Consider the following 25703-nt stretch of genomic DNA (forward strand, 5'->3'; position numbering starts at 1 on the left):
GATCACAATAACAATATTGTTATAATCATTTAATTATGTATAAATAAAAAATTAAAATACTCAACAAAAATTTATTAAATGGGAAGAAGGACAATCAGCTTTTAAAAAAGGGCTAGCATCCTTCTAATTATATGGGCACTTTATAGAAAATACACATTTAAGATATATTTTTTTAATGAATCAAGTAAATACCATAAATTACCTAAGGTTAACATCAAATAAATAGAATAAGGGAGAGTGCCATCAAAAGTGACAAAAGAAAACAAATAGAATCCAAGAACAAAATGTGAAAAAAAATTACAGAAAAGCAACAAAGAAAAGAAAATAGAAAAGACGACATAAGCAAAAATCCTGAAATAATATAGTAGAAATCTGTACAAATATAACAGTAGCAATAATAAAGGGGCTAAGCTCTCCACTGAAAAAAAAAAAACCCACAACAAAACAATTGTTTTCCAGCCTAATTCACACAAAAAAATTTGTCATCATCATCTTTACATTGGGTACATCTAAATAATATACAAACACAAAAATGTCAAAATTAACATAAATTTTGATATAGCTATCTTTGTTTTAGACAAAGAGAATTGAAGTTAAAACTCATTACTGTATAAGCACAGGGCTAATTTCACTAGGATTACATAAATATTAAAACTTGAATTCATGTTCTACATAGCTGTAAAACCTATGGGAAATTATTATAAAATAAATGGATTCCACCATTATAGAATTTAATATACTAGATTCAGTGATTGACAGATCACATTGAAAATGAGTGATAGTATGTGGGTGTTTGTTTTATAACTGTTTCTATATTCCAAACCAACATTTATGAATGCATTTATTGAAAAGATCTATGAATTGGTATTTGTACCTCACTGCATTAAAGAGCAGGTCACAGAATTCATGCAGTAAAGGTTGGCCTACTCTTCTTACTACTTGGAATACTTTACCCTTCCTCTTCATTTGCAAAATTATACTCATAGCGGAGTTCTCAGTTTCCTTAGGAAGGCCTTCTTGGGCTCTTGGATCTTAAAATTAGGTTCCTGGACTTGTTTTCATTACACCTGTAATGCTTCAATTACAATACTCATTAAGTTGTAATTATTTGTTTAATGCTTTTATCCCTGATGGATTAAATGCATGAAGCCAAAATCATGTATACTTGTTAAGTACTCTACCTCTAGTGTTAGCACACTGCTACTCTTAGAGTAGTAGTGATTGGCTAGTACTTACTGATAAATATAAAGGAAGAAACAAGGGAGATAGTCTTCATGTAGACAGTTTGACTTTGCTTCATTGAGACTCAAGAGGACATACTGGTATTATTTTGAGATCGTCAGGAGATAAGGGAGTTGTGCTAAAGATGATACCTGATGCTCCTAAAAGAGGCCAAACTAGAGAGAGAGAGAGAAAAAAAATATATATCTGTTATATAATAACAGAACTTCTTTGTGAATAACTATGAGACAACACTTAAAAATTCCCAGAAATATTTGGATTAGAGAAAACTGACTGCAGGGGCTGAAGGTCCTGAAATACATACCAGGAAAGTAACAGTGGCTTGTGATGTTCAAGATGCAAGCTATTTGACATCAATAATAGCTTGAATGTTATTTCTTAGGGACCAGAGAAGAGGCATCAGATGTACAGAAACTAACTTCAAAATTGGCTGTGTCATCAGCAGTTAGAAAATAAGGCCACAAACAAACCAAAAAAAAATGCTGAACTTAATTCAAAACACAGAATCTACAAAGGATGAGAAGAGGCACATCTGCTCCAGAGGGGATTTTCAATGAGCAGCAAGAAAAAGAAGAAAAGCTTTACCCTGAGGACTTTTAAGACTGGCAGAGAATAACCACAGCCATTACCGAAGTTCACAGCTGTAACCTTGGGGAGCTGAACCAGAACATGGAATGTTTGCCACCTGCACTGCTGAAGAAAGACTGATAGCAGAAACTTAACACCAGATTGGTGATCTCTTGGCTGCTGAAAAGGTAGCATCTTTCATAAAGCATGCTGTTTTCCTGCTTTTAGTAACTTCAATTCTACTGAAGATTGTTGTTTTATAATGGAGAAAAACCCTTGCTAGCAACATTGTGTATATACTGATCTGTCATAAAAGACTCTAACAGATGCTCCTGCCCAGTTCCCTTTGTGACAAAACGTTTATTGTGGGTAATGTTTGCAGTGCATCCTGCCCACAAGAAGCTATCAGTGATTCATTCCTTTCAAACAACAAGGCTTGCATGCCAAACACACAGCATATCTCTAAAGATTTTTAAAACCCAGTAACTTTCACAGAATAAAATATATATTCAGTAGTTTGCAGAGTAGGGTAAAAACTGTGTGTGTGTGTGTGTGTGTGTGTGTGTGTGTGTGTGTGTGTGTGTGTGTGAAATTGTATGCCTCTTTTTCTTGGTAAGCAACCAGATTGCAATATATTAATTAGAATTTATTTAATATAATTTTTTCAGGAGAGAAAACAGCTAATTTGCTTATAGAGAGTCTCACATTCTGAACTTGAGAAATTATTTCTTTATAATTAGGTTTCAAGTATATATTTTTGGCAAGAAAATTACCAGGTGGACTGTCTTTTACTGCATTGCATGTAAGGTTATCCCACTGTTATTGATGTTACCTTTAATCTTTCGGTTTAGCTGGTGACTGCCATATACGCTACTCTTTGCTGTTAAAAGTTAAGAAGAATTAGGGTGGCATGAAAGATTTTAAGGTCTTTTGCAACAGTTTGAATAATTGAGTATGAATGAGGAAACTGTGGCATGAAATGTGTTTTCTTGGTTCAGATCTCTAAATTCCCCTAAAATATAGGTTGAAATTAATATAATACATAAACCATTTTTATCAAACTGTATATCATAAACTCTTTTAGAGTAACTTTCAAACTTTTTAACACTATCTTATTGAACTATCATTATAACAATTTTGAAAGATCAATAAACTTGAGGCTTCGAAAGTCTTAACAATCTAAGGCCATAATAAGTAAATAATGCTAATAAATGATAATAATAATTAAATACATAATAAATGAATAACATAATAAATATTTAAGTTCATAAGTATATTCAGAGAAAAATATTTAGTCCTAAGTCTGTCTCATACCAAAGCCTGGACTCTTCTAACTTCACCAAATGTCTTCAGTATTCAGTCTTGAAGAATTCGTTTAATTAGATCAAACAGGTGCTGGTATATATGCTTAGAAATATTCAATCATCAACTTTCCTCAAATATCTCAAACAAGTCATTTCTTCTGGCAGAAAAATGTCATGCTCAGTTCTTCCAGTTGTTAATCTTTTAGTCCTGTGTTTTATCATAAATGTTCATTTGAATGTTATGTTCTACACAAGACTATGCACTAAATAATAGGAAGATCTTTAAAACTACAATGCCTTTGCATTGACTCTATAAATTTTATTTCAAAAAGACAATTTTTATTCTAAAATGCACCACACTTGTTTTTATATGAAATATTATCTTAAAATACTCTAATAAAATTTTTAATTTTTCAAATCTGAAAGTCATAATTTTCTAAATTTGAGCAATATTTGTGTTTCAGTAATATATACCTCATTTGGCTCACTACTCAGACTATGTCTTATTATTTACAGTTTTTAACTATAAAATCTCCAGTGGAAGGAATTGTGCTTACTTCTTGTAATCCCCAGTGAATGATATGACCTTGGATCATATTTTGTGTCCAATATTCTTGAGTCAAAGGTGGAGGGGCTTGAAACTAATTGGCTTATGGTATGGATGTTATTATATTTTATCTCCAAATTCAAATAACTATCTTATAGCAGTTACCTTATGCTAGAGTTCATGAATATAATATATAACATATATATGCATGTTTACTATTGCTTACACAAACTTATCGGAAGGGTAAAAGAATAAAAAGGAAACTGAGACAGCTATCAATAATTTCATGCTTTTTATGAATTTGACTCCACAGGCAAGAGAAGTGAAGGCAAAAATTAATGAATGAGACTACATCAGACTAAGAAGTTTTTGCTCAGCAAGAGAAACTGACAACAAAATAAACAGACAGCCAACTAAATGGGAAATGATATTTTCAAACAACAGCTCAGATAAGGGCCTAATATCCAAAATATACAAAGAACTCATAAAACTCAAAAACAAACAATCCAATAAAAAAATGGGAAGAGGACATGAACAGACACTTCTCCCAGGAAGAAATACAAATGGCCAACAGATATATGAAAAGATGCTCATCTTTGTTAGTTATTAGAGAAATGCAAATCAAAACTGCAATGAGATACCACCTCACACCTATTAGATTAGCTATTATTAACAAGACAGGTAATAGCAAATGTTGGAGAGGCTGTGGAGAAAAAGGAACCCTCATCCACTGTTGGTGGGAATGTAAAGTAGTATAACCATTATAGAAGAAAGTATGGTGGTTCCTCAAAAAACTGAAAATAGAACTACCTTATGACCCAGCAATCCCTCTACTGGGTATATACCCCCAAAACTCAGAAACATTGTTACGTAAAGACACATGCAGCCCCATGTTCATTGCAGCATTGTTCACAGAGGCCAGGACATGGAAACAACCAAAAAGCCCATCAATAGATGACTGGATAAAGAAGATGTGGCACATATACACTATGGAATACTACTCAGCCATAAGAAATGATGACATCGGATCATTTACAGCAAAATGGTGGGATCTTGATAACATTATATGAAGTGAAATAAGTAAATCAGAAAAAACCAAGAACTGCATTATTCCATACGTAGGTGGGACATAAAAGTGAAACTAAGAGACATTGATAAGAGTGTGGTGGTTACAGGGGGGGGGGGGGAGAGGGAGAGGGAAAGGGGGAGGGGGAGGGGCACAAAGAAAACTAGATAGAAGGTGACAGAGGACAATCTGACTTTGGGTGATGGGTATGCAACATAATTGAATGACAAGATAACCTGGACATGTTATCTTTGAATATATGTATCCTGATTTATTGATGTCACCTCATTAAAAAAATAAAATTTTTTAAAAAAATTAAAAAAAATAATAATAATTTCATGCTTATATAAATTCAAGTTCAAGAAAAATAAAACAATATCCAGTAAGAAGAGACTTAATTTAATCAGTAAATTCAGAGAAATGCAGTTGCCTATTATGTAAGACACTTGTGAAAGTGTAATTTCTTTTGGTCAAGAACATAATTTATAAATGCTAGTTTTATTCATCAGTATTACCAGAAACAGAATTAATATTCTTTTTTTCTTTCCCCCTTTTCTTGTATTTTTCTGAAGCTGAAAACGGGGAGGCAGTCAGACAGACTCCCGCATGAGCCCGACTGGGATCCTCCCGGCACGCCCACCAGGGGGCGATGCTCTGCCCATCTGGGGCATCGCTCTTTCACAACCAGAGCCACTCTAGTGCCTGGGGCAGAGGCCAAGGAGCCATCCCCAGTGCCCGGGCCATCTTTTGCTCCAGTGGAGCCTCAGCTGTGGGAGGGGAAGAGAGGAAAGAGAGGAGGAGAGGTGGAGAAGCAGATGGGTGCTTATCCTATGTGCCCTGGCCGGAAATCGAACCTGGGACTCCTGCACGCCAGGCCGATGCTCTACCACTGAGCCAACTGGCCAGGGCCTAATATTCTTATTAATGACTTCTCAAGTAGTTACCTGTACCTCTGTCAAGTTAGAAAAGTAACTTCTTTTTCACATAATTCCAGAATAATTTCAGGGCATAGAATTAGTAGTTAGTAAATTTTGTCTGTAATAAAATAATAATGTATGAGACATGCGTGAGGAAAAAAATAAAGAAGGAAACCATGGTAAGAATTTGGCTTAACTAAATTCTTATTATTTTGCTTTGAAATATAAGAATAAATGCTCAAAAATTTGCTAGCTTCCCTCAACTCTACTGTCTATTTGCTGCTCCATTTCTCTGACTGTTTTTCTAAATCTGCAGATGCTTGTGTTTCAGACATGAGGTTCCTATTGCAAGAAGTACCAGAAAAGACAAAACCCTAGGCAGCCCATGTCTTCTGGCTAAGTAAGGTTTTTTTTCATTTTGTTTGTTCCCAGAGTTAAGCAAACTGAGCAGAAACTAGAGCTATAATAGATGGATATATGGGAATGCACAAGTGGTTTATAAATTACTTTTTCATAAAACCAGTATCTTATATATAAATAAGCTATGAAGAAGGAAGGCTCATACAGAAAAAAACTTTTCATATTACACCCAAAAGAAAAGCAAGTAGTTGATCTTTCTCATTAGAATGTAATTCTGTCTGAATGAAAAAAGAATCCATTTTTTTTTTGCCTTAATATTTCTGTGCTAAGCAGAGAGACATCATCCCAATTTGTGGGAGCTTACAAAATTAAATTGGTAAAACTTATTTCTTGGGTTCTGCTTCCATTTTATCTGCCACTGAATCATTTAATTGTAGAAACTTTATTTTTTACTTAATCAGATTTCAGTTCCTGGATTATTGGGCTTTAAACTTTTAAGAATTCTTATTTTCTCTCCTTATTAAAAACCTTGGCATGAAGCCAGCACACTACATGAAAGAGGGCCACAGCAGAGCTTTCTGACAAGTCTTATTTGAAGCAAGTGTTAGGCATAATAAAATGTGCCCACAAGCTTAGAAAAGTTTAAACAATACACAGAGCAAGTTTATTGTAACATGTAGATTTAAGTTATGATAACCATCCAGGTCAAGGCATTCTCTCTACCTTTACATCATCAACAATTTGGTGGGAAATGTGTGTTTCATTGACTACAGTTCAGTCAATGAATAGAGAAAATGGGTGTTTTCGCTTTCCCATCTGCATCATGAAATGGCATGGTGAATGCTCTAATACATAACATTTAGCAAATTTGAAGGATTTTTTATAAATGTGTATTATTGACAGTTTCCTGTTTCTACTAGAATATACTTGGTAGGACAGGGGTCCCCAAACTACGGCCCGCGGGCCACATGTAGCCCCCTGAAGCCATTTATCCCGCCCCCTCCGCACTTCTGGAAAGGGCACCTCATTCTTTGGTGGTCAATGAGGGGAGCACCTACATCCTGTGCTCCTGGAGTACTGTATGTGGCGGCGCCGCAAAGCGCTGAGTCGCTCACGTACAGTACTACTTCTGGTGACACAGGACACATGCGTCACGGCTCCAGAAGCACATCATATCACTTGTTAGGGCTAGCAGTGACAAATATGGAACCGGACATTGACCATCTCATTAGCCAAAAGCAGGCCCATAGTTCCCATTGAAATACTGGTCAGTTTGTTGATTTAAATTTACTTGTTCTTTATTTTAAATATTGTATTTGTCCCAGTTTTATTTTTTTACTTTAAAATAAGATATGTGCTGTGTGCATAGGTATTTGTTCATAGTTTTTTTTTTATATAGTTCGGCTCTCCAACGGTCTGAGAGACAGTGAACTGGCCCCCTGTGTAAAAAGTTTGGGGACCCCTGTGGTAGGATATACTCAGTTGCATGTATTTGAATCCTACTTATTTTGACAAATAGATTTCTAACAGGCTATTACACTCAAGGATGCTGTCCTATCATGACCATAATGCCAAGCCTGTGGCTAGGTAATAAAGGGTGCTGCCTGTGAAATGCAACTCAATACAGTACATTTTGATTTGTTTGATTGCTGCTTTGGTCTTTTTACAGTTATTCTGGGAGTAAATTACATCTGCCATATAATTGGATGGCAAAATTCATTTGTAGTATATTTAAACTGCAATCATTTGGCTGGAGCACCAATGATTAATTTTTAAACACCAAAATTTAAAAAAAGTTCATAAATTAGCAAGTGTGACATCATTTGAAGGCTCACAAATAGGCAAAATATAGATTTCTACATATACGAAGTGTCCTTACCAAGGCAGCTAACAAAGACAGAATCAGTGTCTATAACTTGAAAAATAGAGGTAAGAGTGTTGGATACCTTTAGCAATTTTTGACCTATTTTGAGCCTTCTTCTTTATCTAGCATTATGGCAAGTCAGGCGACCTTCTTTATCTTTAAACTACATTAATGATAAAATGAACTAAGAACAATAACAAAAAAATTGTCAGTCCTACATTTTGGCATTTTATTTTCTGGAATTGCTGCCTTTCATTATTAATGGGTTAGCACTAAACCTGAAACCAGAGTAAACCCAAGTTAGTTATTAACCAGAGGTATTTATCTTTTCCCCAGATGTCAAGTGGGATAGTTTGACTCATGTAAAGGTCATTACAGAAGAAAAAATTTTAAAAGTTTATACTTGATTTTCTCTGGCAAATGGCTGAGAGCATTGCCTATAACAGGTTATATTAATACAGGTTTTTAATTTACAATCAATTCTGTCTCTTCAAAGAACTGATTACACAGTGGAGTCATGTTAATTATTGTCATTCTTCTTCATTTGGCTCTTTGTCTTTTAGCAACTTCATTGTGTCATAGGATATTGCTTATAAAAAAAAAAAAAGAAGAGGGGCCCTGATTGGTTGGCTCAGTGGCCCAGCGTGTGGAAGTCCTGGGTTTGATTCCAGGCCAGAGCACACAGGAGAAGTGACCATCTGCTTCTTCCCCCTTCCCCCTATCCTTTCTCTCTCTCTCTTTCCCTCTGGTAGCCAAGGCTCCATCGGAGCAAAATTGGCACCGGGCACTGAGGATGGCTTCATGCTCTCTGCCTCAGGCACTATAATGGCTCTAATTGCAGTGGAGCAATGCCCCAGAGGGGCCAAGCATTGCCACCTGGTGGGCATGCCATGTGTACCTCGGTTGGGCACATGTGGGAATCTGTCTGTCTGCCTCACCCCTCTTCTCACTTCGGAAAAATAAAAAAAAAAGAAGAAGAAGAGGGATAAAATGATTAACAATTTCAAAATACACAGGAAAAAACAGTGAAGCCAAATAAATGTGAGTAAATTTTTGTATTCATATTATTTCTATACATGATTACTGCTCTCCATTTACAGATGTACTAATATTTCTATCACTAAGTATTTTATAAGTGAGAACAGGGACTTAACTATATATTTTTTTTATTTAGTGAGAAAAGGGGAGTCAGAGACAGACTCCTGCATGTGCCTGACCTGGATCCACCCAGCAAGCCCTGCCCTTCTGGGACTCTTGCTCCATTGCAACAGAAGCCATTTTTTTAGCACCTGGGCCAGAGGCTATGGAGTCATCCTCAGCACCCGGGGCCAGCTCGCTCCAATCAAGCCATGGCTGCAGGAGGGGAGGAGAAAAGATAAAGAGTGAAAGAGAAAGAAAAGGTAGAGAAACATATGGGTGCTTCTCCTATGTGCCCTGGCCAGGAATTGAACCTAGGACATCCACACACTGGGTTGATACACTGAGCTGGGACTCAACTAATTTGTTTATAGAGCACTAGAAAGTCCATCGGTCATACAAAATGACCGCTATTCTAGATATTATAAATTGTAATTAAAATGATTTGTGCAAAGGTCTCTGCTAATTCAAACTGAATTATCCAGGGCAGGTGGCGAGTACGCCCCTTTGCTTAGTGCCCCACAGGGTTTCCCCCTTCTACTTGCTTAATTGCTTAAAGTAGAGTGCAATGAAGGAAACCACTGGTGGTACATTTCTTAAGAGCCACCGCTAGCTCAATAAATAAAGAAAATCCTTTCCTGCCATGGTCAAATCGATTAGTTTCTAACTTGAAGTTTAAGGACTGACAGTGTTCACATTTAATATTCATGTCACCAGAGGAATGCTCAAAAATAAAAGTTTTTCCGTTTGAAACTATTTTAATCCTTTTTGCATTTCAGTCAGCATTATTCTGTCGTTTTTTTGCATTTCTCTCCTGCCTTTGTTCAAGGGACTCGTTTTGTTGAGACAGGCTTTTTTGTCTTGCATCTGAGGCAAGCCTTGTTTCTCTATGCTCATCAGTCTCATTTTGCCTAGAAAGATGCATTTGCTCTGCGACTGAAGCAAGCCTTGTCTTTCTCTGCTCAGTGGTTTCTTTTTGTTGAGAAAGCCGTTTTTGTGCAGCTTTAGCTCCTTTTCTTTCCTCTTCAGTGCTGTATTTTCTAGGAGGCATTCTTAAAAGAAATTACGTAAAGACATAGTTTTTATGTAAAACAGATGATTGCCAATGCAAACAAATGTTCACCTTCCCCCTGACCCGCTCAATTTGCTTTCAGTCATGGCAACTTCACCCCATTGGCTAGTACAGTTACACAAGCAACCAATAAGCTATCGGCGACAGACACTTAAGCCACATATAATAAAGATTCTAGAATATAGTTAATAGTCAATAAATGTATGTTGAATAAAAAAATAAAATAATTTATATTAAGTTGCTTTATGGAGACAGTTTCCTTGACTATTTTTTTCTTAATTTCTCTTTATATCTGTAGGGTCCACCTCTGTGGATACAACCAACTGCAGGTCAAAAATATTCATAAAATTTTTTATATTGTTTAGCAACAATAAAAAAATGTACTGATATATACTGTGTAGTTAAATATATGATGGGTGCATTTTTACCAAACATGTGCAGACTTTTTTTCTTGTCATTTCCTAATAATACAGTATAACAACTATTTATCCAGCATTTATACTGTATTAGGTATTATAAGTAATCTAAAGATGATTCAAAGTATATGGGGTCTCGGTGTTGTACACAAGTTATACATAAATATTATGCATGCCATTTTATATATGAGACTTGAGTGTCAGGAATTTGATATCCATGGGAGGGAGTCCTGGAACTAATCCTGCATAAATACCAAGTGATGACTCTATTTTATTTTCACTGCCATGTTTTGATTTCATGCATTGTTCTTGTTGATATTTATTCAGTACCCATCTCTGACCTATGTGTTATTTTAAAAGCATTCATTAAATTATTTTAATTTCATTTGTGATCAGAATGTTATAAATAGAAGTTTTATAATGTATTAGTGAAGATAGCCATTTCTAAACAGCAGTAACCAACAACTTTAAAGCTTCAGTGGATTTGTAGAATAAAGTTTATTTTCTTCTTATTGTGTGTGTGTGTGTGTGTGTATTTATGGTGTGTCTGTAAAGTCATGGTGCACTTTTGACCAGTCACAGGAAAGCAACAAAAGATGATAGAAATGTGAAATCTGCACCAAATAAAAGGAAAACCCTCCCAGTTTCTGTAGGAAGATGTGGCAGCATGTGATCATGCACAGAGGATGATGTAACACCATGTATACAGCGTAGCATCCCATGGCCATGCCAGTCGAGATGTGGACGGTCAGTTCAGTGTGTTCTGTGGCTTGCTAATTTCGAATCCATGACCAAAGTGCAATGAGAATATTGGCGCATTTATAATGAAGCACTACCACATAGGAATACCATTACTCGTTAGGATAAGCAGTTGAAGGAAACCGGCGGTTTGGTGGAGAAGCCCTGTTCTGGTAGGCCATCGGTCAGTAACGAGCATCTAGAGGATATACATGATAGCTACCTAAGGAGTCCTAAAAAATCTGTGTGTTAGCCCACATCGGACTGCACTGAATAGGTATGAAACTGGGAGAGTTTCCCTTTTATTTGGTGCAGATTTCACATTTCTATAGTCTTTTGTTGCTTTCCTGTGACAGGTCAAAAGTGCAACATGACTTTATGGACACACTGTATATGGTTATAATGTGAACAACTGGGGACGTTGCTCCACACACAGTTTTGGAAAGTTGGCTCAGAAAAACAGCTATGCCCTCTGAAGTATGAGAACAACATATTGACTATTTATAGGGAAGGAATAAGTGAGCTACAGAGTCAAGCATCATTCCTTTTAGGTTTGGCTTGAAAATAATATAGTTGACTTCTACTCTCAACCTATTGATCAAAACAGGTGAAAATTGTAGAAGGAATATATGGGATGCAATGAATACCACTTTTTCTTATAAACTAAGCACTAATGTGGCCCCTAGAACCAGATTGGAAAACACGGTTGATATCATTTAACTAAGTTTGGAAGTCTGAGATCAGGAATTTAGATTCCAAAAAACTTGATACACTTCAAAGTTCTTATAAAAAAGACATATTATTATAAAATAGAATTTATCAGAGGAGACAAGAGTGGTTTAATATTTGAAATTGATCAGTATTATTCATCAATAGATAAAATTATAGAGAACAATCATATGATCATACCAAAACAAGTATTAAAATGTCTAGCAAAATTTTACATTTTTATGATATAAATTCTCATCAGACAAGAATTAGAAGGTCACTTCCTCTACCTGATAAGGAACATAAAAATATACAGCTTATATCACAGAGTAATGAATTATTGAATGCTTTTCCCAATATTGGGGAAAAAGATAAATATGTCTTCATTCACTATTTATATTTATCATCATAGTAGAGGTCATAATTAGCAGATGAAAGCAATAAAAAATTACAAATGAAATAAATTGGAAAGGGAGAAGTAAAACAGTTTTTATTCACAGACAACAAGATTATTTATGTAAAATAACCTAAGTATGCCAAAAACTAATCCTGAAACTAATATTTAAATTTAGTAAGGTCACAATATACAGAATTAACTTACAAAAGTCATTTGTACTGATATATGCCAGCATTAAATAATTGTAACATAAACTTGGAACATAAACCACTTGAATAAGGTTTGTTTGTGCAAGCCCATCACAGTGGGAACTCATTTTCTGTCTTCTTTATGGCCATAAAACTTTCTCAGGAGAGAATTATGTCAGCCCTTATTTCTCAGAAGTTTTTGCTTTTAGTGAAATAAGGGGAGCTCAGGGAAACCTTCATTATTTGGCTGTTGATACTGATTTGCCTCCAGCTCAAAAAATTACTAATTCCAAAGAGGTATATTTTGAGGTCATTTATTCTTATTTCCTACAAGTTAAAACTGGAAATAATCAAATGTCTACAAATGGGAGAGTTTTACTCAGCAGCAAATAAAGAACAAATTGCTGATATACACAACAATGAGGATGAGTATTATGTTGAGTGAAAGAAGCTGGACTAGATAGAGTACATTCTATATGATTTCACTTACATGAAGTTCAAAATATGTAAAACTAATTTATAGTGATTTACTTTAAAACAGTGGCTGCTTGTATATGAGGATCACCTGGAAGAACATAGGAGATAACTTATAAGGGTCCTATGTGTTGACTGGGAGTTACTTATAAGAACAAATATATTCATTAAGACTCATTGAATACCTAAAATCAATACATTTTACTGTATAAAATTTAAACTCAATGAGAGGCTAATACAGAAAATGCTTATACAGTGATACCTTGAAATACAAATTTAATTCGTTCTGTAACCAAGCCTGTAAGTCAGTCAACTCGTATATCAAACTGCGGATACTGGACCCATGTGCCAATGTGCCAATGTGCCAACTAGCGGCATCTTCCTGAATCACGACTCATATCTTGGAATTTTGCTCAGATCTCGAACAAAAATACGGACCGAGTCACAGCTCATATCGTAAAAAAATTGTATGTTGGTCTGTTCCTATCTCAAGGTACCACTGTATATTAAATATTGCTTACATTAATTTTTATTTTTATTTTAATAAAAGTGCAATAGAGTGAATGGTTTGCTGGCAAACAGAAAACCCAGAAAAACCAAACAAAAATAGAACCATTAAAACTTCCCTGATTATTTTTCAATATTAATGCCAAGAGCAAACTATTAAAACAACTCTAACAAACACATGGCACTAAGAAAAAAAATAAAATTACATTATAATTGTGGGGCAGCTGTGTTAGGCTTGCTTGCGGAGTTACAAGCTACAAGCACTTTGCCTAATTGGTACATAAGTACATTGCTGTGCCACGTGTGTGTGGCCTATATAAGGCTACAGGTACTTGAGCTTGAGAGAGATGGGGTACTGCAGATGCACACAGATTGCCTGCCAGCCACTGTGAGGGGCCATTTTTGCTCTTTGTTTGCCTGAGGGGCTGTATCCCCTGCCTGTCTGCTTGTCTGTCATTGTGAGATTTTACTAAATGGAATGGACCAATGCTTTCTGGCTCTGCAGTTTTTCTACCATCTACCCGAATCTAGTGAACCTACCTGGCTTTGGCCATTAGCATTACATCTGGTGTAGTCGATAGGATTCAGACCAGATGGGTATGCAGCTGCCAACACCCCTGTGGGGTGGAATAGAGAAATGGCTGATCCAAGTGACTCTCCTGGCGGGAACCATGGGCTGGGTGATTTTTACAATCCTGCAAGAAGAAACCAAGAGTTTCTGTGCAAGAAGCTGAGCGAGGTCAAAAGCTCTAGGATGAGCTGCATACTGAGCAGGAATGAAGGTGTGAACTGGAGCGAGTGCTGGAGAGGGAGGGTGACTGAGTCTGATACTTACAGAGTCAGGTGCAGACTGAGCGCCATCAGCGCCTGGAACTGGAGCAGTCTCTGGACAAAGAGTTACAGGTTCATGAGTTGCAGTTTGCCCTGGAAGCTGAATGTTGGCAGCAATGGCTATTGGAGAAACAACTGCAGGTTCAGGAGCTCCAGAGTCAGCATTAGGCTAAGAGCCAGCAGCCACAGGAGCCAAAGTGAGTGCAGAAGATGGAGCTGCATTCCTGCCAGTTGAGTGGCTTTGAGTTGGTAGCATCAGGTGTTTCTGACTCTTCTGAGGGGCGGCTCAGGATGCAACTGCTGTCCACAGATTCAAAGCCCGGCTGGTGGTCACCAAGAAGGTAAAGACCCAGCAGCCAAGAATCTCTCAGGGGCAACCTAAGCCATCTCCCCAGGTAGTGGAGAATTTTGAGGTTTGGTCCCATACCTGAGCAGAACGGATGGAGTTGGGGGTGAAATTCAGGCAGAAAGCCACTGAACCCCTGTTAGCCTGCTTAGAGCAGCTGTGGAACATACAAGTGGATGGCATCGTGGCCTCTGGAACGGAGATAAACTGGAAGGCTGTGAGGGCTGCTGCCCATGCTGCCCCGTACCATAACTAACAAGAGAAATGGGCCTGTGAAAGTTACCCAAACACAAATGTGGGTAGAATTGACTGTGGCAAGGGCAGATAGAGAGAAATTAGATGGCAAGCCTAATAAAGTCTGGTTGGAGCTTTTTTTTTTTTTAATAATTTTATTTTTTTAATGTGGCGACATCAATAAATCAGGACACATATATTCAAAGATAACAAGACCAGGTTATCTTTTCGTTCAATTATGTTGCATACCCATCACCCAAAGTCAGATTGTCCTCCGTCACCTTCTATCTAGTTTTCTTTGTGCCCCTCCACCTCCCCCTTTCCCTCTTCCTCTCCCCCCTCCCCCCATAACCACCACACTCTTATCAATGTCTCTTAGTTTCAATTTTATGCCCCACCTACGTATGGAATAATGCAGTTTCTGGTTTTTTCTGATTTCCTTATTTCACTTCGTGTAATGTTATCAAGATCCCACCATTTTGCTGTAAATGATCCAATGTCGTCATTTCTTATGGTGGAGTAGTATTCCATAGTGTATATGTGCCACATCTTCTTTATCCAGTCATCTATTGATGGGCTTTTTGGTTGTTTCCATGTCCTGGCCACTGTGAACAATGCTGCAATGAACATGGGGCTGCATGTGTCTTTACGTATCAATGTTTCTGAGTTTTGGGGGTATATACCCAGTAGAGAGATTGCTAGGTCATAAGGTAGTTCTATTTTCAGTTTTTTGAGGAACCATCATATTTTCTTCCATAAAAGTTGTATTACTTTACAGTCCCACCAACAGTGGATGAGGGTTCCTTTTTCTCCACAGCCTCTCCAACATTTGCTATTACCTGTCTTGTTAATAATAGCTAATCTAATAGGTGTGAGGTGGTATCTCATTGCAGTTTTGATTTGCATTTCTCTAATAACTAACGAAGATGAGCATCTTTTCATATATCTGTTGGCCATTTGTATTTCTTCCTGGGAGAAGTGTCTGTTCATATTCTCTTCTCATTTTTTTATTGGATTGTTTGTTTGTTTGTCATTGAGTTTTATGAGTTCTTTGTATATTTTGGATATTAGGCCCTTATCTGAGCTGTTGTTTGAAAATATCATTTCCCATTTAGTTGGCTGTCTGTTTATTTTGTTATCAGTTTCTCTTGCTGGGCAAAAACTTCTTAGTCTGATGTAGTCCCATTCATTAATTTTTGCCTTCACTTCTCTTGCCTTTGGAGTCAAATTCATAAAATGCTCTTTAAAACCCAGGTCGATGAGTTTAGTACCTATGTCTTCTTCTATGCACTTAATTGTTTCAGGTCTTATGTTTAGATCTTTGATCCATATTGAGTTAATTTTAGTACAGGGGGACAAACTGTAGTCCAGTTTCACTCTTTTGCATGTGGCTTTCCAGTTTTCCCAGCACCATTTATTGAAGGTGCTTTCTTTTCTCCATTGTGTGTTGTTTGCCCCTTTATCAAAAATTATTTGGCTATATATATGTGGTTTTATTTCTGGACTTTCTAGTCTGTTCCATTGGTCTGAGTTTCTATTTTTCTGTCAATACCATGCTGTTTTGATTATTGTGGCCCTATAATATAGTTTGAAGTCAGGTATTGTAATGCCCCCAGCTTCATTCTTTTCTTTAGGATTGCTTTGGCTATTCGGGGTTTTTTATAGTTCCATATAAATCTGATGATTTTTTGCTCTATTTCTTTAAAAAAAGTCATTGGAATTTTGATGGGAATTGCATTAAATTTGTATATTGCTTTGGGTAATATGGCCATCTTGATTATATTTATTTTTCCAAACCAAGAACAAGGTATATTCTTCCATCTCATTATATCTTTTTCAATTTCCCTTAACAATGCTTTATAGTTTTCATTATATAAGTCCTTTACATTCTTTTTTATGTGTATTCCTAATTTATTTTTATGTTTATTCCTATTTTATTTTTTTTATTGCAATTGTGAAGGGGATTATTCTTTTGAGTTTGTTCTCAAATGTTTCATTGTTGGCATATAGAAAGGCTATTGATTTCTGTATGTTAATTTTGTATCCTGCGACCTTACTGTATTGGCTTATTGTTTCTAGTAGTCTTTTTGAGAATTCTTTGGGGTTTTCGATGTATAGGATCATATCATCTGCAAAATGTGATACCTTTACTTCTTCTTTTCCGATATGGATGCCTTTTATTTCTTTGTCTTGTCTGATTGCTCTGGCTAGAATCTCTAGTACCACATTAAATAATAGTGGAGAGAGTGGACAACCCTGTCTTGTTCCTGATTTAAGGGGGAAAGCCTTCAGTTTAGTGCCATTTAATATGATGTTAGCTGATGGTTTATCATATATGGCCTTTATCATGTTGAAATATTTTCCTCTATACCCATTTTGTTGAGAGTCTTAAACATAAAATTGTGTTGTATTTTATCAAAAGCCTTTTCTGCGTCTATTGATGAGATCATGTGGTTTTCTTTGTTTTGTTGATATGGTGTATTACGTTAACTGTTTTACGTATCTTGAACCATCTTTGAAATTCTGGGATGAATCCCACTTGATCATGATGTATTATTTTTTTAATATGCTGTTGTATTCGATTTGCTAGTATATTGTTTAGTATTTTAGCATCTCTATTCATTAGAGATATTGGTCTGTAGTTTTCTTTTTTTGTGCCATCCTTGCCTGGTTTTGGTATGAGGGTTATGTTGGCCTCAGAAAATGTGTTTGGAAGTATTGCTTCTTTTTCAATTTTTTGGAAGACTTTGAGTAGAATAGGAACCAAGTCTTCTTTGAATGTTTGATAAAATTCGCTGGTATAGCCGTCAGGGCCTGGACTTTTATTTTTGGGGAGGTTTTTAATGGTTTTTTCTATTTCTTCTCTACTAATAGGTCTGTTTATGCTTTCTGCTTCTTCTTGACTCAGTCTAGGAAGGTTGTATTAATCTAGGAATTTATCCATTTCTTCTAGGTTGTTGAATATAGTGGCATAAAGTTTTTCATAGTATTGTACAATAATTCTTTGTATATCTACGGTGTCTGTGGTGATTTCTCCTCTTTCATTTTGGATTTTGTTTATATGAGTTCTTTTATCTTTTTTCCTTGGTAAGTCTTGCCGAGGGTTTGTTAATTTTGTTGATCTTTTCAAAGAATCAGCTCCTTGTTCTATTAATTTTTCTGTAGTTTTTCTGTTCTCTCTTTCATTTATTTCTGCTCTGATTTTTATTATCTCCTTTCTTCGGCTGGTTTTGGGTTGTCTTTGTTCTTTTTTCTCTAGTTCTTTAAGGTGTGAAGTTAAGTGGTTCACTTGGGCTTTCTCTTGTTTGTTCATATAAGCCTGAAGTGATATGAATTTCCCTCTTATCACTGCTTTTGCTGCATTCCATAGATTCTGATATGTCGTATTGTCATTTTCATTTGTCTGTATATATCTTTTGATCTCTGCACTTATTTCTTCTTTGATCCATTCATTTTTTAAAAGTATGTTGTTTAGTTTCCACATTTTTGTGGGATTTTTCCCCTCTTTTTTGCAGTTGAATTCTAGTTTCAAGGCTTTATGATCAGAAAATATGCTTGGTACAACTTCGATTTTTCTGAATTTGCTGATGCTGTTTTTGTGGCCCAACATATGGTCAATTCTTGAGAATGATCCATGTACACTGGAGAAAAATGTATACTCAGTCATTTTGGGATGAAATGTCCTATAGATGTCTAGCATATCCAGGTGATCTAGTGTTTTGTTTAAGGCCACTTTATCTTTGTTGATTCTCTGTTTGGGTGACCGATCTAGAGCCATCAGCGGTGTATTGAGGTCTCCATGTATGATTGTATTTTTGTCAGTTTTTGTTTTAAGGTCAATAAGTAGCTGTCATATATTTTGGTGCTCCTTGGTTTGGTGCATATATATTAAAAATTGTTATGTCTTCTTGATTTAGTGTCCCCTTAGTGATTATGAAATGGCCATTTTGTCTCTGAGTACTTTTCCTGTCTTGTAGTCAGCATTATCAGATATGAGTATTGCTATGCCTGCTCTTTTTTTTGGATGTTATTTGCTTGGAGTATTGTTTTCCAGCCTCTTACTTTGAATTTGTTTTTATGCTTGTTACTTAGATGAGTTTCCTGTAGGCAGCATACAGTTGGATTTTTTTTTTAATCCATTCTGCTACTCTGTGCCTTTTTATTGTTGAGTTTAATCAGTTTACATTTAGTGTAATTATTGACACTTGTGAGTTCCCTATTGCCATTTTATATCTTGCTTTCTGTTAGTTTTGTGTCTTGTTTGATCTTTCTCTTTCATTTTTCTATTTTTTTGTTTTTATTTGGTTGAATTCCATACATCTTTCCTCTGTTGCTATCTTTTTTATCTCATATGCTTCTGTGGTGTTTTTTTCAATGGTGGTTACCTTTAAGTAATGAAAAGGGTTCCTACCCTATTCATTGTAGCAAACTATTTTGGAAGTACTTTAGCACTCCATCGTCCTTTGCTACTGTTACTCTCCATCCTCTCCCCCCATTTCTTTTTGTTGTTGTCCCAAGTTAAATTTGGTTTTATTGTGTTCTTCTTGGAGCTTTTACTTGTGGCTTTTTTTTTTTTTTTTTGTTCTTTGTATCTGATTGGAGAACCCCCTTTAGTATTTCCTGGAGTGGGGGTTTTCTGATGATTAATTCCCTCATCTTTTCTGTATCTGTGAATGTTTTTATTTCTCCTTCATATTTGAAGGATAGCTTTGATAGGTATAGTATTTGTGGCTGAAAGTTCCTCTCTTTCAGGACTTTAAATATTGGGGTCCACTCTCTTCTAGCTTGTAGAGTTTCTGCTGAGAAATCTGTTGATAATCTAATGGGCCTTCCTTTATATGTTGTATTCTTCTTTTCCCTGGCTGCCTTGAGAATTTTTTCTTTGTTGTTGGTTTGTGCCAAATTCATTATGATGTGCCTTAGAGTAGGGTTGTTGGGGTTAAGAAAACTCGGAGTTCTGTTTGCTTCTTGAACTTGAGGCTTTAGTTCTTTCCACAGGCTTGGGAAGTTCTCATTATTTATTTGAGTATGTTCTCCATTCCATTTTCTCTCTCTTCTCCCTCTGATATACCTATTATTTTTATGTTATTCTTTTTGATGGAGTCAGATAATTCTTGTAGGGCTATCTCATTTTTTTTAATTTTTGAGTCCCTTTCTTCTCTCTGTTGTGCCTCAAGTTGCTTGTCTTCTATTTCACTAATCCTCTCTTCTACCTGGCCTGTTCTTTTAGCTAAGCTTGTTACCTCGTTTTTCAGCTCGTAAATTGAGTTTTTCATCTCTGTTTGATTTGTTTTTATAGTTTCAATTTCCTTGGAAATATATTCTTTTTGTTCATTGAGTTGTTTTCTGAGCTTCCTAAATTGCCATTCTGTGTTTTCTTGTATATCTTGGAGGATTTTTATGATTTCTATTTTAAATTCTCTGTCATTTAGCTCCAAGATTTTCAATATGTTAAATTTTTTCTCCATAGATTTTTTCTCTTCTAGCTGTGTTACCTCTCTTTCTTCTGTATCCATGATATTTGATTTTCTCTTCCTTAATGGCATCTGAGGGTGGTTTTGTTGATAGTATTAATGAGATTTAATAAAGAATAAAAAGTTAAAACAATAAAAAATTGAAAAGTTTTTTTTAATTAATAATGAAATAAAGAAAAATAAAATAAAATAAAAATTTTAAAAAAGGAAATTATTTCCCCCCCTCCTTTTTTCCTCTCCTGTCCTCTCCCCTCTTTCTTGAGAAAATCTTGTGGTGAGCTGTGAAATATATTGTACTAAATAGAACAAACAATGCCTCTAATGGAGGGCCTGAATTGGGAAAAATAATAAAGGGGCAAAAAAGAAAAAAAAAAGAAAAAAAGAAAAGGGAGTATGGACCCACAAAAAGCAAATAAGGAAAAAATTTGGGTCAAGAATAAAATGATTTGCTTTTAGGTGTTGGTTGACTAAGAGTTATGTTGAGAGGAATAATAGGGAAAAAGGAAAATGGGGGGACAAATTTAAAAATTACTATTGTATTTAGTGGAAGAAAAACTAGATAAAATGGAGAGCCAGAGATGGGAGCACTGCTAGTAAGTTAAAAAGGTGAAGTAAAAACACCCCAAAATGCCACAAACATAAGTTTGAGTCCCAGATAAGATAATTTGTTCGTTATTGAAGTCTGAATGAGAGGAGACAAAAGGAGAAAGGAAGAAACTAATATAGAGGGAGAAAAGAAAGAGAGAGAGAGAGAGAAAAAGAGGGAACCACTAAAAGAAGAAAAAAGAAAAAAGAGGAGAGAGAGAGAGAGAGTTAAGGGTTTTGGAGTGCAACCCTCATAGAGAGAAAGGAAGAGGAAAGAAAAGATAATGGAAGATGTAACACTTATGGGTAGTGTAGTTCAAGGAGAGGAAAGAGTAAGATCGGCAGAGAGTTAAACGACCGAATTGGAGGAAGAAAAAAAAAATCAAGAATGAAGATAAAAGAAACAAATGAACAAATATGATAAAATGGGATAGGTTATAAAGTCTGTGGATTATTCTTAATTTTGAGAGGTTATGTTCTTGCTTTTACTTTTCTCTCCCTCTTCCTGGTCAGTGACTCTGTACCCCGGGTTCTGTCCCTTTGGCATGCTCAGGTAAAGGTTTGCAGTTGATAAGTCTCTATGGCAATGTCATGTATTGTGCTTTAGTCTCGTTGGCAGTTGAGGCTCATTAGCATTTATAGGCTCTGCCAGTGAGAGAGTTTGTGTTCCTGGAGCCTTTCTCCTAGTCTTTCCTTCCTCAATTAGTAGCCTGATAATTTAGCTATGGAGTTGCTGCTGCCTCTGCCTGGATAGTAAGAGGCTCAAAGAGCTGGCAACTCCCTACTCTATTCCCACTCAGCACAGGGCTCTGGGTAAGGCTCAGTCTGTCAGAGCTGCTTGCATAATCAGGCAGGGCTTCTGCCCACTCATAGACCTCTGGCTCTGCCACTCTGTCTGGTAACACAGGCGGGTGCCCACTCCCAAGGTGCTTGGAGGAAACTCGCTCACTATCTGCACGCGCAGACCAGGATATCAGGCCGGAAGTCTCACACTCTGAGTGAAACCCCTGTCCACACGGAAAAGTTCCAGCATTGGAATTGGCTCTCGCTCCATCCCCATGTGCGGCTTTTTTAAGGCGCTGGGGCAGCCCAAAATTCTGCTTTTGGCCCACACAAAGGCCCCTGACTCTGCTCCTCTGTGGGATAACATGGGCACGCACTGCTGAGGCACTCGGAGGATTCTCTCGCTCACTATCTGCACATGCAGACCAGGATATCAGGCCATCTCTCACTCTCTGAGTTAAACCCCCACCCGCACGGAAATGTTCCAGCATTGGAATTGGCTCTTGCTCCCTCCCTGTGCGTGGCTTTTTTTGGGCGCTGGGGCGGTCCGGAGGTTCCACTTTCAGCCCACACAAAGGCTCTGACTCTGCCTCTCTGTGGGGTTACATGGGCACCCACTCCCGGGGCTTTTGAAGGAATCTCTCACCCACTATCTGCGCGCACTGACCAGGAGATCGGGGAAAATAGGTGCCCCACTTGTCTTCTTTGTCTGGGTTTGACGCGAGTGTTAGCTTGTATTGCCCGGGTTGCCACAGGAACAGTTTTTCTTCGGCTTGGATCTCCATGCCACAGCCTGGTTCGGCCATTTGTGCCATAGCCTGGATCTATTCACCCCCTTTGCCCACCTTAGTTTCTATATTCTCAGTTCCTAGTGAAAGCCACCCTGTTTAGGTTAGTGAGGAAGGTGGAGCATTTCTTACTCCCTATTTCCTTCGGGGTTTGATTATATATTTAGCTAATTTTTCGCTCGACCATACCTTCGGGTGTATTGCGAAACATCTGGAGGCTCCAAGGATAGGTTTTTCTGTTTCTGGTTGAAGATCTTGTTGAGTTTTGGGGGAGATATATCGGTATCGCTTCCTACCCCGCCATTACTCTGATGTCATCTCCCCCTGGTTGGAGCTTTGATGACAGCTTGAGTCAGAACAGTTTCTAGCTGCTGAAAAAGTAGTGGAGTGGTTGGCCCTGGTATTTGTTAGAAAAATGGCTGGCGGTCAGGTTATATAGGATCCCCAAGACCCATTGTCCGAGTCTCAATAGTGGGAAGGGTGAGGGACCTGTCCAACAGGTACAGGTGGGGGCCAGAAGAGCCATGTGAAATTGGCAATCCACTGGTCCCCTTCTAATATGCTGCAGGTGTTGGCATTAGAAGGTAATAGGTGCTTTTTTTTATTTATTCATTAGTTATTTTTTAACAGCAGCAGCAGCTAAGAGAACTATTAAGGTAACACAGGCCTTAAATGTGTTTGACTTCACCAGGCCCTATGAGCTTGTTGAAGGGTTTGGATGGGGCTTGTGGCAACAGACAGCACACCATGGAAAGGTGCGGAGGTCCATTCATAAAGAGCTGTATGGCTAGTTGCCTGTAATGGACTTTTACCTTGGTGATTCATACAAACAGCTGGGCTTTCTATCATGGTGGACTGACTCTTGGACTGTGACCAGAGAGGGGCACCAGTTCCTTTGATGGATGCACATGTTGCTCATGGATAGTAATAAGAGACCCTGATGAGGGGCACCTGTGGCACCTATGGATGCCCTCTTCCACTGGTTCTCATTCAGTTGCAAAGTTGCACCAAGGACACTTTATAGTTCCCCCGGACACAGCCCTGAACTATACAGGCCCTCCTACCTACCCTGGGGTAGGGAATTAGGCATGGGCCTCCAGAAGACACCCTGGGCAAAGTGCTCAGGGAGACATTGTTAAGGGCACCTTTGTAATTATTGTAATTCTTGTGTAACTTTTGCTGTTGCTGTAGTCTATTTCCTGTTATGTAGATTGTGAAATGAGCAACCTTAAAGGGGTGGAATGTAGGGCAGCTGAGTTAGGCTTGCTCATGGAGTTACCAGCTATAAGCATTTTGCCTGATTGGTACATGAGTCCATGGCTGTACCACGTGTGTATGGCCTATATAAGGCTACATGTGTTTGTGCTCGAGAGAGATTGGGGATTGTGGATGCATGGATTGCCTGCCTGCCTGCCTGCCACTGTGAGGGGCCATTTTTGCTCTTTGTTTGCCTGAGTGGTGGTTTCCTCTGCCTGTGTGTTTGTCTGCTTTATTACATGGAATGGTCCAACCTTTTCTGACTCCACAGTTTCTCTACTGTCTGTTCAAATCCAATGTGAAGCTGCCTAGCCTCAGCCACCCGCGTTACAATAATTAACTGGTACCACTGTGAATATGAAAACAACTTGCTAAATATAGAATATTTTGGGTAAAAATTTCAGAAACAGTTGCTGGAAAATGTAATGGTTAATATTTTAGTGCCCTGGCTGGTTGGATCAGCAGTAGAACATTGGCCCATTGTGTGGAATTCCCAGTTTGATTCCCTGTCAGGGAAGACAGGAGAACCAACCATCTGCTTCTCCACCCCTTACCACCCCCCTCATCTCCTTCCACAGCCATGGCTCAAATTGTTGGGGAAAAGATGGCTCCAGCTGCTAAGGATGGCTCCAAGGCTTCACATTAGGTGCTAAAATAGCTTGTTTGCTGAGCAATACAGCAGTGGACCATACAGGCAGATCATCACCTCTAGGGGGCTTCCAGGTGGGACCCGGTTGGGGCATATGTGAGTGTCTGTCTCTGGCCCCCCCACTTCTCACTTAATAATAAAATATTTTAGAATTGAGTTAAAAAAAAGCTATGGTTTAGAAAAATTATAATTTCTCAAGTGAGAAGAGAGATTCTCCTTTCCAAAGCAAATGTGATCATATTTTATTCTGTCCATGATAAAGGCAGTAAAAGATTTATTTGAAGGAATTTCAAAAATATCTTTGATTTTATTTTTTTCAGACAAATCAATTCTATTTTTTGGGAGTGTTTTAATCAATATGCAAAACATTTAAAATTTTTAAATATTCCACACTCACTTATTCCAGTTTCTAAAGATTTGGACCTAGCAATTTCACTTTTGGGAATATATCAGAAAAATCCTGAAACACTACTTTGAAAGAATATATACACCCCTATGCTTATTGCAGCATTATTTACAATAGCTAAGATTTGGAAGCAGCCCAAGTGTTCATCAACAGAAGAATAGATAAAAAACGCTGTAGTACATTTACACAATAGAGTACTACTCAGCTGTAAAAAGAAGGAAATCTTACCTTTTCCCACAACATGGATGGACGGGAGAGTGTTATTCTAGGTGAAATAAGCCAGTCAGAGAAATACAAATACCTTATGATTTCACTTATATGTGGAATTTAATAAACAAATTAAACTAATAAAACAGAAACGGACTCATAGATACATAAACTGACAGCTGTCAGAAGGGAGGGCATTGGGGATCTGGGTAAAAAAAGATGAAGGGATTAAGCAAAAGAAAAGTCATATACAGAGGACAATCTGACTCTGGGCGAGGGGTATGCAACATAATTTAATGACAAGATAACCTAGACATGTTTTCTTTGAATATATGTACCCTGATTTATTAATGTCATCCCATTAACATTAATAAAAATTTATTTAAAAAAAAAAAAAAAGAAAAGTCACATACACCAGTGTGGTGATTGCCAGAGGGAAAGGGGTTGAAGGAGATAGAAGAGTGGAGATGGGTAACAAATAAAAGAAATGGTTTTATTATTTATTTTAATTATTTAATTAGTGAATGAATTGATTGCCTAAAGCTACCTTGAAAATCAGGTGCCAGGCTCTGAGAGAATGATCTAGTCAACAAACAAGTTTTTAAATTGAGCAAAAGGAAAACAGGTAGTATTTGAATA

The sequence above is a fragment of the Saccopteryx bilineata genome, chromosome 2, assembly GCF_036850765.1.
Source record: "Saccopteryx bilineata isolate mSacBil1 chromosome 2, mSacBil1_pri_phased_curated, whole genome shotgun sequence".
NCBI classification, from domain to species: domain Eukaryota; kingdom Metazoa; phylum Chordata; class Mammalia; order Chiroptera; family Emballonuridae; genus Saccopteryx; species Saccopteryx bilineata.